The sequence below is a fragment of the Lissotriton vulgaris genome, chromosome 3_1 (genome assembly GCF_964263255.1).
Source record: "Lissotriton vulgaris chromosome 3_1, aLisVul1.2, whole genome shotgun sequence".
NCBI classification, from domain to species: domain Eukaryota; kingdom Metazoa; phylum Chordata; class Amphibia; order Caudata; family Salamandridae; genus Lissotriton; species Lissotriton vulgaris.
The window spans coordinates 530196750-530210581 of NC_141689.1; positions in this window are offsets into that span (position 1 = coordinate 530196750).

Sequence of the window (13832 nt, forward strand, 5' to 3'; positions counted from 1 at the left end):
CGATGTCACCTACTTGGTGGACTTGAAATCTCCCAGGAACCCCTTGCGGGTCCTGCATGTCAACCGTTTGAAGCCCCACTTAGAAAGGTCCGAAGTGGGCATGCTCTTGGCGACAGATGATGGAACGGAGGAGGAGAGTGAGCCTCTTCCTGACCTCCTGTATGCTAAGGAGCAAGAAGGGTCAGTGGATGGTGTGGTCCTCTCTGACACACTGACCCTTGAGCAGAAACAGGATTGTCGCCACCTGTTGGGGCAATTCCCGGATCTGTTTTCCTTGGTTCTGGGTGTCACGCATTGGTGTGTCCATGACGTTGACACCGGAGACAGCCCTCCTGTGAAGCACAAGGCTTACAGGGTGACTGACAAGGTCCGAGCGTACATTAAGGAGGAGGTCTCCAAAATGTTCGCATTGGGGGTGATTGAGTCCTCTAGCAGTCCTTGGGCCAGCCCAGTGGTCTTGGTCCCGAAGGCTGCAGCGCCTGGTGCTTCACCGGAACTCCGGTTCTGCGTGGACTACCGAGGGCTCAATTCAGTCACGAAGACTGACGCGCACCCCATCCCCAGAGCTGATGAGCTCATCGATCGGTTGGGGGCTGCCCGGTACCTTAGTACGTTTGACTTAACGTCTGGGTACTGGCAGATCGCCTTGACTGATGGGGCAAAAGAGAGGTCAGCATTCGCCACACAAGATGGGCTATACCAGTTCCGGGTGATGCCCTTTGGGATGAAGAATTCCCCCGCCACCTTCCAGAGGTTGGTCAACCAGGTCTTGGCTGGACTGGAGGAATTCAGCGCCGCCTACCTGGACGACATCGCAGTGTTCAGCGCCAGCTGGGAGGAACACGTGCGTCACCTCCAGGAAGTGTTGTTGGCTCTGCGCGGAGCAGGCCTCACAATCAAGGCCAGTAAGTGCCAGATTGGGCAGGGTCCTGTGGTGTACTTGGGGCACCAAGTAGGGAGCGGTAAGGTGGCCCCCCTGCAACCCAAGATTGATACCATCCTGGCTTGGGCACCGCCCAAAACCCAAACACAGGTGAGAGCCTTCTTAGGACTCACGGGTTACTACAGGAGGTTTGTCAAGGATTACGGTAACATTGTGCACCCCTTGACTTCGCTGACTTCCAGGAAGCAGCCACGAAACGTGATCTGGACTGATGCCTGTCAGACGGCCTTTGACACCCTGAAAACTGCAATGTGCACAGCACCTATACTCCAAGCACCCGACTTTTCGAGAGAATTCATTGTTCAGACGGACGCTTCAGAGCATGGTGTGGGGGCTGTTCTAGCTCAGGTGAATGAAGAGGGCCGAGACTTGCCTGTAGCCTTCATCAGTAGGAGGTTACTTCCCGGGGAAACGAGGTGGAGTGCGATAGAGAGAGAAGCATTTGCTGTGGTCTGGGCGCTGAAGAAGCTAAGACCCTACCTGTTTGGGACTCACTTCCGGGTTCAGACAGACCACAGGCCCCTCAGATGGTTGATGCAAATGAGGGGTGAGAATCCAAAACTGTTGAGGTGGTCCATTGCTCTACAGGGGATGGACTTTACGGTGGAACACCGCCCTGGTACGGATCACGCCAATGCTGATGGTCTGTCCAGATTTTTCCGCCTTAGTGATGAGGACTCCCTAGGTTAAGGGTAGTTCTCCCCACATTTCAGCTGGAGGGGACACGTGTTAGACCTGACATCATTGGCTTGAGTCTCTCCTCCATTTTTTCTGTTTGCCTCTACTGTGTTACGATGTTTTGCTGGTATATGCTTTGGGCGCCGTGTCACTGCTGATCAGTGCCATAGCGCAAGTGCTCCCTATGTTAAAATGATGTATCTATTGTATCCATGTTTGGCTTATTTGGTTTACTGTCAGTCCCTAGTCTAGTGCACCAGGAGTGCCGGGGCTTGTAAATACGAATGCCGCTCATGGGCTTGCAGCACGTGTTGTGCCACCCACAGGAGCGGCCTTGTAAAAGAATGTCTACGGGTCGGTCATTGCGAGACCCACGTGCAGTCCTGCACTGTCACGTCGGCTGCGCAGGTATACCTACCTGCCAGCCCCTCCAACCTTCCCTTAGCTTCATGTTAGTCACCCCTATGGTAGGCCCATGGGCAGGGTGCATTGTAAGTGTAAGGTAGGACAAGCCTGACCAAGTTGGCATGTCCTGATAGTGAAGTGCCGCCATCTTAGGGCTTCACTATTGCGAGGTAGCCTGCTCTCCGTTGGATAGAATGGGCCACCGGGATTATTAACGCTATAATCCTAGCTGGCTCGGGGAGCATGGTGCAATGTCGAGTTTGGTATCCCTGAACTCGGGGTTTAATTACGCATCCGTTGGTGTGGATGGTTTTTGGACTCTGGGTTCGAAAATAGCACTTTTAGAAAGTGTCTATTTTCGTGTCTAACCATATCTGGACTCTGCTGGTCTGCGTGTGCGTGACAGGAGCTGGGTGGCTCCAAGAGGTCTGGATGAGTCAGTGTGGGATGAGTGGGACATTACGTTGAGAGTAGGGGGAGAGTAGTTGTTGATAGCCTGCCTGGCCTGATACAATGCTGGCTCCACCTCCTGCCGAGCGACGGATAGCTCTGCTCCTGCCAGTGTCAATGCTGGCTCCACCTCCTGCGGGGCGTCTTAGGACCCGGCCCGGCTCAATGAATAGGCCAGGTGCGACTGCCTAGCTCCACCCACCACAGACCCGGGGTGTTGGGAAATCCCCGGCATAGACAAAGGGATCAAAGACGAAAAGGGGTATAAGAGAAGGACCCCTGAACTAGGAAATCAGATCACTTCTGACAAGGAACCCTGTAACCAAGGACAAGAAGCCTGCTGATCTAAAGGACTGCTTACCCCTTCTGCCAGTGTGCTGTTGTTGGGGGAATCCTGCAGTGCTCCTTTATTTTTGCCAAGGAACCAGGAGAGAGGAACTTTGTGTGTACTCTCACGCTTGCTAAGAAAATCTCCAAGGACTGGAAGAGTGCCAGTCTCCTGCCGAAGTCACAGGGCTAAAAGACTTCACCTGCTACAAAGTGCTATCTGCTGGAAGTGTGAATCCAGCATCTCTGAAAGAACCAGCAACCACGACGATCGGACGCTGGGCCCAACCGACGCCAGCAGCAACGCCAGTGAGTAGGAGTACGGCTCTAACTCCAGAGGACCTCGTGTCTGCCCCGCTGCTGATCGCATCAACCGTGTGCCCTTCGACGCCGTGAGCGCTGCTCACTCTGTGCAACTGCATCATCGACAACGCCTGCTGTGGCCTGATCGACACCGAAGACGCGACGCCGGAGTGCTCGACGCCGCTGATCCTCGTGTGCTTCATTTTCCTAAGGTACTGTGTTGTTGGGGGTCCGTGTGACTCCAGGCCCGACGCAGCGCTCCTCGCGGTCGACGCCGAACCTGTGGATTACCTTTGCCCCAGCGTTGTGTAGCTCCCGTGTGAGTTACCCTGTTGCTAAGAACTGTGTTTCCAAGAAGAAGATTTGCTTGATACTAAAAGACTTTTGTGCTAAAGAAGAAACTACCTTTGAACTATCCTTTTTCCTTCCCGAACGTATTTATTCCGATTGTGTACAGTTTTGCCGTTATTTTGGTCTTGTGCTAAGCCTTATATAAAAATACTTATTTTTATAATACTACGGTGTCGTGTCCATTTGTAGTGTATTCACTGTATTACTGTATGTGGTCATAATTGCTTAACACACAGCCTCTGAGATAAGCCTGTTCTGCTCTGCCAAGCTACCAAGGGGGTGAGCAGGGGTTATCGAAGGGTGTGATCCCCTTGCCCTAACTAGAAAAGGAGTGTCCCTATTTGTCAGAAGTGTATACCTCTGCCAACTAGAGACAGCCGGTTCTAACAGTGATGAACAGAGTGTCTGAGTTAAACAGACCACTCTTACCCAGTCCAAAGATCAGGGCTTGATCCATCACCGTTATTTATCTCACTGCCCGATCCCAGCTCAGAACCTGGCTATATGCAAATCAGTCTGTCCCTGGCCCAGTGCATCATGGGAACAGGGCAGACTAAACTACCAAGCCAATTCTTCACCAGAAAGGAGACAAGCTACCGGGGACCGGTTTCTGGCATTTCAGCCTTCTTCGGCCCGGCTTGCTTGAATCCTGATGGAGCAGTGAGAAAGGGACTCATGTCTGAGTATACCCTGCCACACCTATAGTGGCCAAAAACGATTTACAAAAAGGGGGGTGGTGATGAACAGAGTGTCTGAGTTAAACAGACCACTCTTACCCAGTCCAAAGATCAGGGCTTGATCCATCACCGTTATTTATCTCACTGCCCCATCCCAGCTCAGAACCTGGCTATATGCAAATCAGTCTGTCCCTGGCCCAGTGCATCATGGGAACAGGGCAGACTAAACTACCAAGCCAATTCTTCACCAGAAAGGAGACAAGCTACCGGGGACCGGTTTCTGGCATTTCAGCCTTCTTCGGCCCGGCTTGCTTGAATCCTGATGGAGCAGTGAGAAAGGGACTCATGTCTGAGTATACCCTGCCACACCTATAGTGGCCAAAAACGATTTACAAAAAGGGGGGTGGTGAGGCAGCTGCGTGTGAAGAAGCGGCCAGGGTTGGGGCCACCAAGTGTCGCAATGGCCTAGTAGCCCCTCGGTGGCTCAGATATTCGTTCACACCAAAGTTCTAGATGGATAACAGGAACAGATTGGTGCACATCTAAAATGCTCCTTGCTGTAGACTAGCATAATAAACTCACAGAAGACAATCATATACAATGGCACACAAAACCCCATTATTTGGTAACAAGTTCAACAGTGGAAGTGCATAGCTTTTTTGCCTGCGGCCACCCAGCAAGCCCAAACAGTGCATCTGGCAGCTTAAGAAAACAACATCACCCCCAGCAATGTCGACAGGTCTGGTAGCCAACAGGTTTGGTTTCAGTGTCCACACCACAGTGCAAATAGTGATTCTGCTATAGTGTTTCCAGTGCCTTTGTGTCAATGTTCACCAACAGCATTTCAAATCTCATGGCTAGGCTATTAACCTGCCTGTCTGGCTTCGCTGATGAAATGAAGATAAGAACAGGTTCTGTAGGGTAAAATGTAAAGTAGGTGCTTGCTGCTGCCCACAGCATTGCTGACACCACGACTTTTTATGTGTTACCATCAGATTGGGTGTGCTTAATTCTGTGCAGGAGATGGAGTGATGGCCACTGGAGGGGGAGAGGATGCAATGAGGGCAGGACTGGGTGAGGTGCAGTGTGAGCAGGGGCGACCACACTCTCGAGGGACTTCAGGAGGAAAGGAAAGGCCTTGCTGGGCCTCTCTTTCCTCTGCTCCAAAGAGACCAGGGCTCCATTTCATCAAAGGAGCAAATGAGCACGAAGCTTGCTCTGCAGTTCCTTACACACACAGTTACCAGTGAAGACGACATCTGGCTATAAAGAAAACGAGAAACACGCGGAGGGCTGCAACCCTACCCCGGCGGCCCTCGTAAAACCGCACACAGGTTTCTACGAACATTGGGCACGTTTTCCTGGGGGAGAAGGAGGCTGACACCCAAGGAACCGATCTAAGCAAACAAATCCATGGACTTCATTTCGGCATCTGTTTCATGAGCGCATATTAAATTGTTCAGAGTCCCTGCCCGGCTCGTGGGTGATTGCTTGCGATAAAATACAGAGACATTTACTGCCCTGCCATGCCTCCCAGTAACGCCTTTTAACGGGTTGTTAATTTAGTGCTGAGCGCTGCAGTGCAGATGTGCCGACCACGCGTACGTGCAGGAGGCGCTATCTTTCCGCAGGTGTATAGCTTTGACTCGGGGGGCGCCTGCTGCCTCGCCCAGTGCCACGTGCACGGAGACGTGGTGTTCTGGTGTTGGGTGTTTACCACTTGTGCCTTCTCACTTTGGTATTTTAAAGAAAGCAGTCACCATTTCACCAGACATTTTGATGACTGAAAGCTTTGATTAAAGTCAGACATTTAAGTGATTGAACCTGAACATTCTTTAATTCACCGCTCATTTTATTTCTGTGCTGTCTTGGATTAATCTGGGCTGTGTGCTAACTGCGTGGTGATAAGACCGATATGTGCAGAAAAACAGGCCTATTCAGCCCCTAAGCACTGCTCTCAGTCCCCCTAAATTCTCGATCAACCAGTCCAGGCATATGTGTATGTTTGTAGAGCAAGCCTACCCACAAATGATCATCGCTCTGCAAAGTAGAGGTGGATAGTACAAAACATTGCGGGTGTGGTACAGGTGAGTAGCAAAAAACTAGGGGCCTCATTTATGAGCAATGACGCATCGCTGCGTGAAAGCAGCGATGCGTCACTTCTCAGTGCGCACTCCTTGCGACATACATGATGCCTCATATTTACTGTATGACGCATTATGTCGCAAGGAGTTACAGATACGTCAGTATTTCTGACATATCTGTAAGGTAGAGAAGTGTGGCTCAGGGGTTTGAGGCGGCAGACCCGGAAGCTGAGATCGGCCCTGGACCAGGATTCAATTCCACCCCTCGGCGGGTCTTGGGCTCAAAAATTCCATGGACTCGATAATTCTCGCTCCGGTGCCTTCTCGACTCACAGGTTCACACTCTGCGACTCTGGGCAATAGCTTGCTTAATCTCCACCATGGCCCCTCGCGGCGGGATGCCTGGCTTTCACCTTGTGGATACCCTGCTGGGGTTATCTCACAGGGGAATACCAGGACGGGTTCCCTAAGCAAGTGCTGGGAAACCCTTTGTGGGTAGCTGTGCGCTATATAAGCTCAAATACATTTACATTTACAAGGCGCAAAAGTGACGCATTGCTCGAGTGTGTCACAAAAGTGACGCAACTCCAGCAATGTGTCCTGTCACATGGGACAAGCCCCATGTGAAAGGACCTGCATCAGTCTTACGCCTGCTGTGAGGCTGGCGCAAGATTTTGACGCAACAGCGTCCTAGAAGTGATGCAGGGAAATCTCATAGATTTCATTGCGTCACTTCTACCAGGCTTTTTGCGGGGGAACGCCCCCTGCATACATTATACCTGAAGCAGGTATAATGTAGCGCAGGGGTTTACAAAGTGACGCATTTGCTTAGATGCGTCACTTTGTAAATAGTGCGCAAAAGGAGGCATGTTTTACGCTGCCGATGCGTCACAAAAAGTGATGCATCGGAAGCGCAAAACTGATGCAAGGCCTCATAAATGAGGCACGAGGGGTGGATTTGGAGGGTAAGGAGGAATCAGGAACTGCCAGGGCCTTGGCTTGGGTAGGTAAGAGGTCAGAAAGACTTAGGTATTCCTTTAAAAGACAGATCATTTGCAATTACAGTAGATGCACAAATATTAAATATCTACAAATATATTTATTCAGAGGAAAGAAGATTGTTTTAAGTGATGTTATAGTTAGGTGCTGAAATGATATAAAAATAACATTTAAAAAAAACGAACAACCACTGAAATTCCCCAGCTCTAGTTTATTGAACTAAATACAACTTGCACCCCCTCATTTACTGCTTATGACCTCACATATGTCAGTACCTATGACACGTTCAATCACATTATTGATGACATTACGGATGACATCTCAAATAACATAATTGAAGACATCACTAAAGGCATCTCAAATTGCATAACTGGTGACATCACTGTTGGCATCTCAAATTACATCATCCTTGATACTGCTGTTCACTTTACTCCATAAGCCTTTGCATCAATTTCTAAATATAAAGTTATCAGCAAAGGGTATGTAATCATATGCACTAAAGGTTTGCTGTGTGAGTGCATAGAATGGGAATAGACTATGCTGTGCTGTGAGCAGCAGCAGGGGTTCATTTTTCATTTACATTGCTTTGTTGTTCATATCTATCTTACTTATAAGATGGGGCTTTCTCCGCCTATATGGTTGTATAATAATATCCTTATTTTTATTTATTTATTTATTTCAAGAGTTTTATATAGCGCTGGCTAGACCCAGAGGTATCAGAGTGCTTTACATGAGGTTCCACAAAATTACAAGATTACATCAGTTGCAATTTACATCAGTTGCTAGACAAACAATTACAAGAGCATAGAAGACGAGATAATTGAAGTGTAGAGGGGAAGGGGGTAAGGGTAACGAGGTAGGAGATACAGCAGAAAGACGAAGGAAAGTCTGCCCAAAGTCCGGAAGGGTAGGTCATGGTCAAGGGGGAAGTCCCAAAACCCATCTCCTCTATAGTTATCAGGTAGCTCCACCGGGCATTGGCCAAATAGCTAAGTCTCAATGGGAAAAACAATTAAAGAACATGAAGGGCAAAATAAATGGAGTGTAGAGGGGAGGGGGCAGGAAAGGTGAGAGAGGGAGGATAGAGGAAGAGACAACAAGGAGAGACGAAATGAAGTGTGTCTAAAGGCCGACTGGGTAGGTGATGACCAAGGAGGGAGTCCACGGCCCATCTCCCCTATAGCTAAACCAGGTAGTTCCATCAGGCATCAGACAAAATAGTTCAGTCTCAATACATTGAGAGAGGAGAGAAGGAGAGACATAAATAGAGGGAGGATGTGGTAAGAAACAACAGGAGAGATGGAAGGAAGTATGGCTAAAGACCGACTGGGTAGGCGAAGTCCAAGTAGGGAATCCCCGACCTGTCTCCCCTATAGCTAAACCAGGTAGCTCCATCGGGCATCAGACAAAATAGCTAGATCTCAAATGATGAGGGTAATTTCACAGATAAACAGGGGGGACTAAGGGCCAGGACAGGTGAGAGCAGAGGTCAGTAGCAGGAAAGTGGAGAGGAGTAGAGTGGGGAGGGGTAGGGGGTAGAGGGTAGGTAGTTTGGTAAAAGTTACCATGGATCTGCTTCGCAGTCATTCAAAAAGCAGGTCCGTTCCTCTCAGGCTCCATCTTGAGGTTAAAACGCCGGGTGAGATTTTCGCCAGTATCCTTGTGTTGCTACGACCGGTTGGAACGGCTGCTACAGCGTCAGACGCTCCCGACGATCCGATGTCCGGAGATGGTTGAAACAGTTGTTTAGGTGGGGAATTAAGTTCCTCACTTAGTTGATTAAAGCGGGGCTACAGCGGAACAGAGGCTCCGAGCAGCCAAGTTGGATCCTGGCTCCTCCACCTCTCCCCTGAGGTGACACCCCAGAATGCAGCACTGAAACATGGACCTTATATTTATGGTAAGGCGTCCCTCAGTTAAATATACTGGCAGAGGAAGGAAACCAGCAAAACCTTATTGAGCCTTCCGGTGTGAGAGGCACCCAAATGGTGGTATTGCGTGTCACAGGCGGTGTGGTAGGAGAGACTAGTGGCAATGGTGTCCCAGGCGCTATTAGAAACTTCTGTTGTTGTGTCAATCTTGTAGTGGGATGGTGGCCTGGAGCAGGAGTCTTGGCGCTAATTTGCTTCTATGGTTATTTAGATTACTAGTTTTGGTGTATATATAACCATATATATAGGTTGCTAAAGCGGGGAACCTTAATTGAGTTCCCAAAAGTGAAAAAGTGGTGTGTCATTAAAATGCGCTAAATGAAATGTAATGAGCATGTGAAATCAAATGTAGAGATAGTGTGCCACATTATGATTATGTGGCACAACTAAAATTCATGGTACTGGAGCTGATTGAAAAGAAAGAAGGAAAAGACAATAATAAAGTTCTCCTACAGAAAGAAACTACATGGATATATCGTATGCAATCTCTGAAACCATTTGGACTGAATGACCGTATTGAACTTAGTTGTTTTCTATGAGTACCCATTGAGGTACATGTGGACACGGATTTCTATTGTGCGACTGTCAAGATATATTTCTGTATATCCAACGTACCTCTACATTTGATTTCACATGCTCATTACATTTAATTTAGCGCATTTTAATGACACACCACTTTTTCACTTTTGGGAACTCAATTAAGGTTACCCGCTTTAGCAATTCATTATTTTATGAATATTTGCATCCTTCTATCACCATTCTATCACCATTCTAAGATGGCTGACACAATCGGTCGCAAGTCCATCGTTGATGTCATTGGCGCGCTTGGACGCCACACACGGGCCATTCACCCAACTTGTTTCAAGAGTTTTTCGTTAGTCCTCTTTTTACAGTCATCAACACGCTACTGCGTTAAATATTCACCCTAACGCCGAGTCCAATTCCGCTTCCCGACCCCGATCGGATGGAGGAAATTCAGTTACTTCGCGTACCCTTCTACATTTCAGTAAGTCGGGATCCCCGCCTGCACGTTAATTGATGAATTCTGGTTATCATCAGGGTAACTTATGTCACATATGCTGACTGCGCATTTGTTCTTGTTACAGCTTCAGTGAAACCCGCTCGAATTTCAAGATCATGTGAGCTTTTCCACATTATTTTTACACTAGACGTTAGGTATTCCTCGATCCCTTACACTCCCTTATTCACCCGCTGTTAATCACAACCCATTTTACTTTGTTTCACGGACACTATTTAAACCAGAACACAATCTATACACCAAGGTTGAGCATGATCTATTATTGTTTAGTTATTTTGGTTTAAACTTCATGATATTTGTGTAGTGTTGGATGCCATTATTTTTGTATGTATTTCGTTATCATAATGGGCTATGTAGCAAACCACTGCCGTTTTGATTTTTAGGGCTCCTTGAGAAAGGGCGATCCTTGCCCGAAATGCATCGGAGCATTATTTTGGAAACCATTAGAGTGTTGAATTACATGGAAAAAAGAAATGAATGTAATGAATTGAACCCGCTACGTTAACATCAAATGAACAACAAATAAATTTGCTCTAAAACACAGTGGAGTCTGTCTTCTATGACGAACCTTATTGGAGTGCCCAATGCCCGGATGTGTACATAATTTATGAGCACACTCATTGATGATTAATTAACTAGCGTAAACGGACAGTTACGCCACCAGCAGGAGCACCCATACATGATCTAGTTTCTCAAACAAATCGTTTAAAAACAATACTACAACCAGCTGTGCACCGCACCTATTGATTCTTTTTTCAAGTTAAGGGAAGAAAGCCATAAAAACAGGAGCGTAGCTTGGTCACTAAGATTGGGGGGTGAGCTTCAGATTGCCCAACAATCACACTGTCACATAGGGGTCTATTTTAACCCTGAGCGTAGTTTGCGTAGTAGTGCTACGCGTAGCTACGCGAAGTGCATGGCGCACTATGTGAGCTACACGTAGCTACGCGAACTGAGTGGTACACTGTACAAAATGTTGTTCGCAATGATTGCACAGCGCCAGATGCTTGTCCGCACTGTGCAATCAGTGCAAACTGCATCTTGCACAGTGCAAGCGGTTGTTTTCTGCCGCACAAGTAGATTTCTAGTTGAGCGGCAGCTTTCTCAACGGGGACTGGTAGTTTCTCATTGTGAGGGGTCGTGAGCATACGCGACCACTCGCAATGAGAAACCTGACCTCCCCACTTTGAGAATCTCGCTGGGAGGTTTATTTTCCATGTTCGCGATCAGCCACTTGATGTTGCTGATCGCGAACCAGGAAAAAGTCTTGCCGGGATGTCATTTTGCTCCCTCACAATCGCCAACTTGACGTTGAGGACTGCAATCAAGCAAAAAATTACAGCTACACGTGTTTGCACTGTGCTACCTGCCAAATTCTCATGCAGCACAGCAGCCAAAAATGCTGCTCTGCGATGCCTGAGAAGGAACTAGCAGGAGAGAGCCATAAGAATTGATTACAGAGATATGGCGCTCTGCTCCCCTCTCCCTATCAATGACGCACAATCAGGTAGCCATGTGCTACTCACACACCTCTGAACCATAGTGCAAGGGTGACTGTGTGAGTCCAGTGTAGGTTTTGTACTGGAAGAGTACCCTTTAAGTACAAAATGCAATGTTTGGACTAGCTTTAAAGCATTTCCCTCTTTGGATGTGTGTTGTACTGCGCAGCACACATGTAAAGTCTGAAAAGAAAGGATATATAAAAGCATTTCTCCTTGATAGTGCCTATTTGTAATTGGTGTTATTTTTTGACACAAATCTCTGTATGCTTTTTTTAGGAAATAGGGTCATGTGTCAAAAACCATGGGTGGTTGCATGGGAGCGCACATGGACCACCCATCGAACTCCCCCTTGGCTCTAAGTAATGCAATGCAGCGTTATGTGCTTTTTTTGTTTGCATTACGTTCAAGTGAATTTCCAGTGCAAAACAAGTTTTGTGCTGGAAAGTAAATTGGGAAAAAAGATTTTGTGTCGATATGTGTCAATTTATTGATGCAAACACGGCCCAACATCTTAGTAAATATACCCAATAATGTTAAAATATATTATATGATCAACAAGGAGCACGAAAGGGGCTTAAGGAGCAGTGGAAATGGAGAGTAAAAGAGATTAGTAGTAGTACTAAGTGAGAGAAAACACATTATTTTGTGAAATAACCAACATTTTTTTCACTTCTCTTTCCAAACAGGGGGGAAGGAGAGTGTGTGTGTGTTTGTAGTCTGTGTGGGTGTAAAAAAATCCTAGTGAAATCCTATGGAAATCCGACAGACACCTCACCACACCCACTGAAAGCACATGTACCCAACTATTTATCACAAGCTACATTTATTAAGGCGGTGTAACACTCCAAACACCCTCCCTGAAGCTATGCCCCTGGAAAAGAATGATGTGATTTGACCCTCAAAATAACTCCACCGCATACATGCTTCACTTCCTCAACACCCACCTTACAAAATCTCCACCCCTACCCTACTGGCATCAATTAGGCCCTCAGTCATGCCACAACCCCTACTTTTTGGCCCCTGGGAAAATACTACTGATGTCCTTATGGTTGCATTGTTTGACAGTGTCATATAGATATACATTGCCTATATGCTGTGTTAAGTTAGCATGAGCTTATTAGGAGTTTAAATGCCATTTTACCTTTCTGCTGCTTCTGCACACGACACATAGCTGTTGCTTTAGCTTTGAGCCTAGTAGAATGTTTTGATTCATGCGAGAATAATATGTTGTTACTCTGATATCAGCCTTGCTTGGTGAGCTGTGTCTGTACAGTGAGTGCAGAAACCTTCAAGGATATCTCAACACAGTGGTTGTTGTGAGGTCTGATCTTCGCACGTTCCTAGACATAACATACATGCAGCTGCGGCCAAGTTCAGGCTTTAGGCACGTTTTATATTGCTTTGCACAAGAACATAGAAAAACACTTGATGGTGCTTCGCATGCAGAGAGCTGGTGGAAGATGATGTGATCCCTTACCACTAGTATCTTGAGGTATGGGGCCGCCCTGCTAAAACCCAAAGAGACCTTCTTAGCTATAATATAATATACTAGCTAGGGAGGGTGAGAATTAGGTGTTACTGAACCCTATTCGCTTTAGCATTATACCATGCTTACACCTTTTGTGTTCTATGGACTAGTGACTATGCTGATTACTTTGTTTCTTATAATATGTTTGCTTGTATTAGCTAAGATACTGCGTTTAAGAACAATGCATTAGTGAATAAACATTTCAAATATGCACGTGTCCTCTTTTACTCCTTGATTGAAATGATTGTATAACGAAAGAGTGTTCATGTGTTCCACGTTACCTGAGGTGTACTAAGTTCATGTTCTGGTTTGTCTAAGCATTGGGGGTGTGTGATCACCAATGAGACACTGTAGCTAGTCTGGTAGGGGATTGTTGGGTACTAAGGTGAGTTTTAGCACACCCTAATTCACTGAGGTTCCAAGTTTCTATGCACAGTTCTGTATGAGAACAGAATCCCTGAGACAACAGTCTATGCACCAATCACTAAAATGTTTTGAATTTTTATCAGTATTGGCAACTTGGTTGTTATTTAAGCATTGCCTCACACTGCATGGGTGAGGCGTGCCATGGCCATTGCAGTGGGTTTTCCCACCCAACAGCCATGTTTTTACACA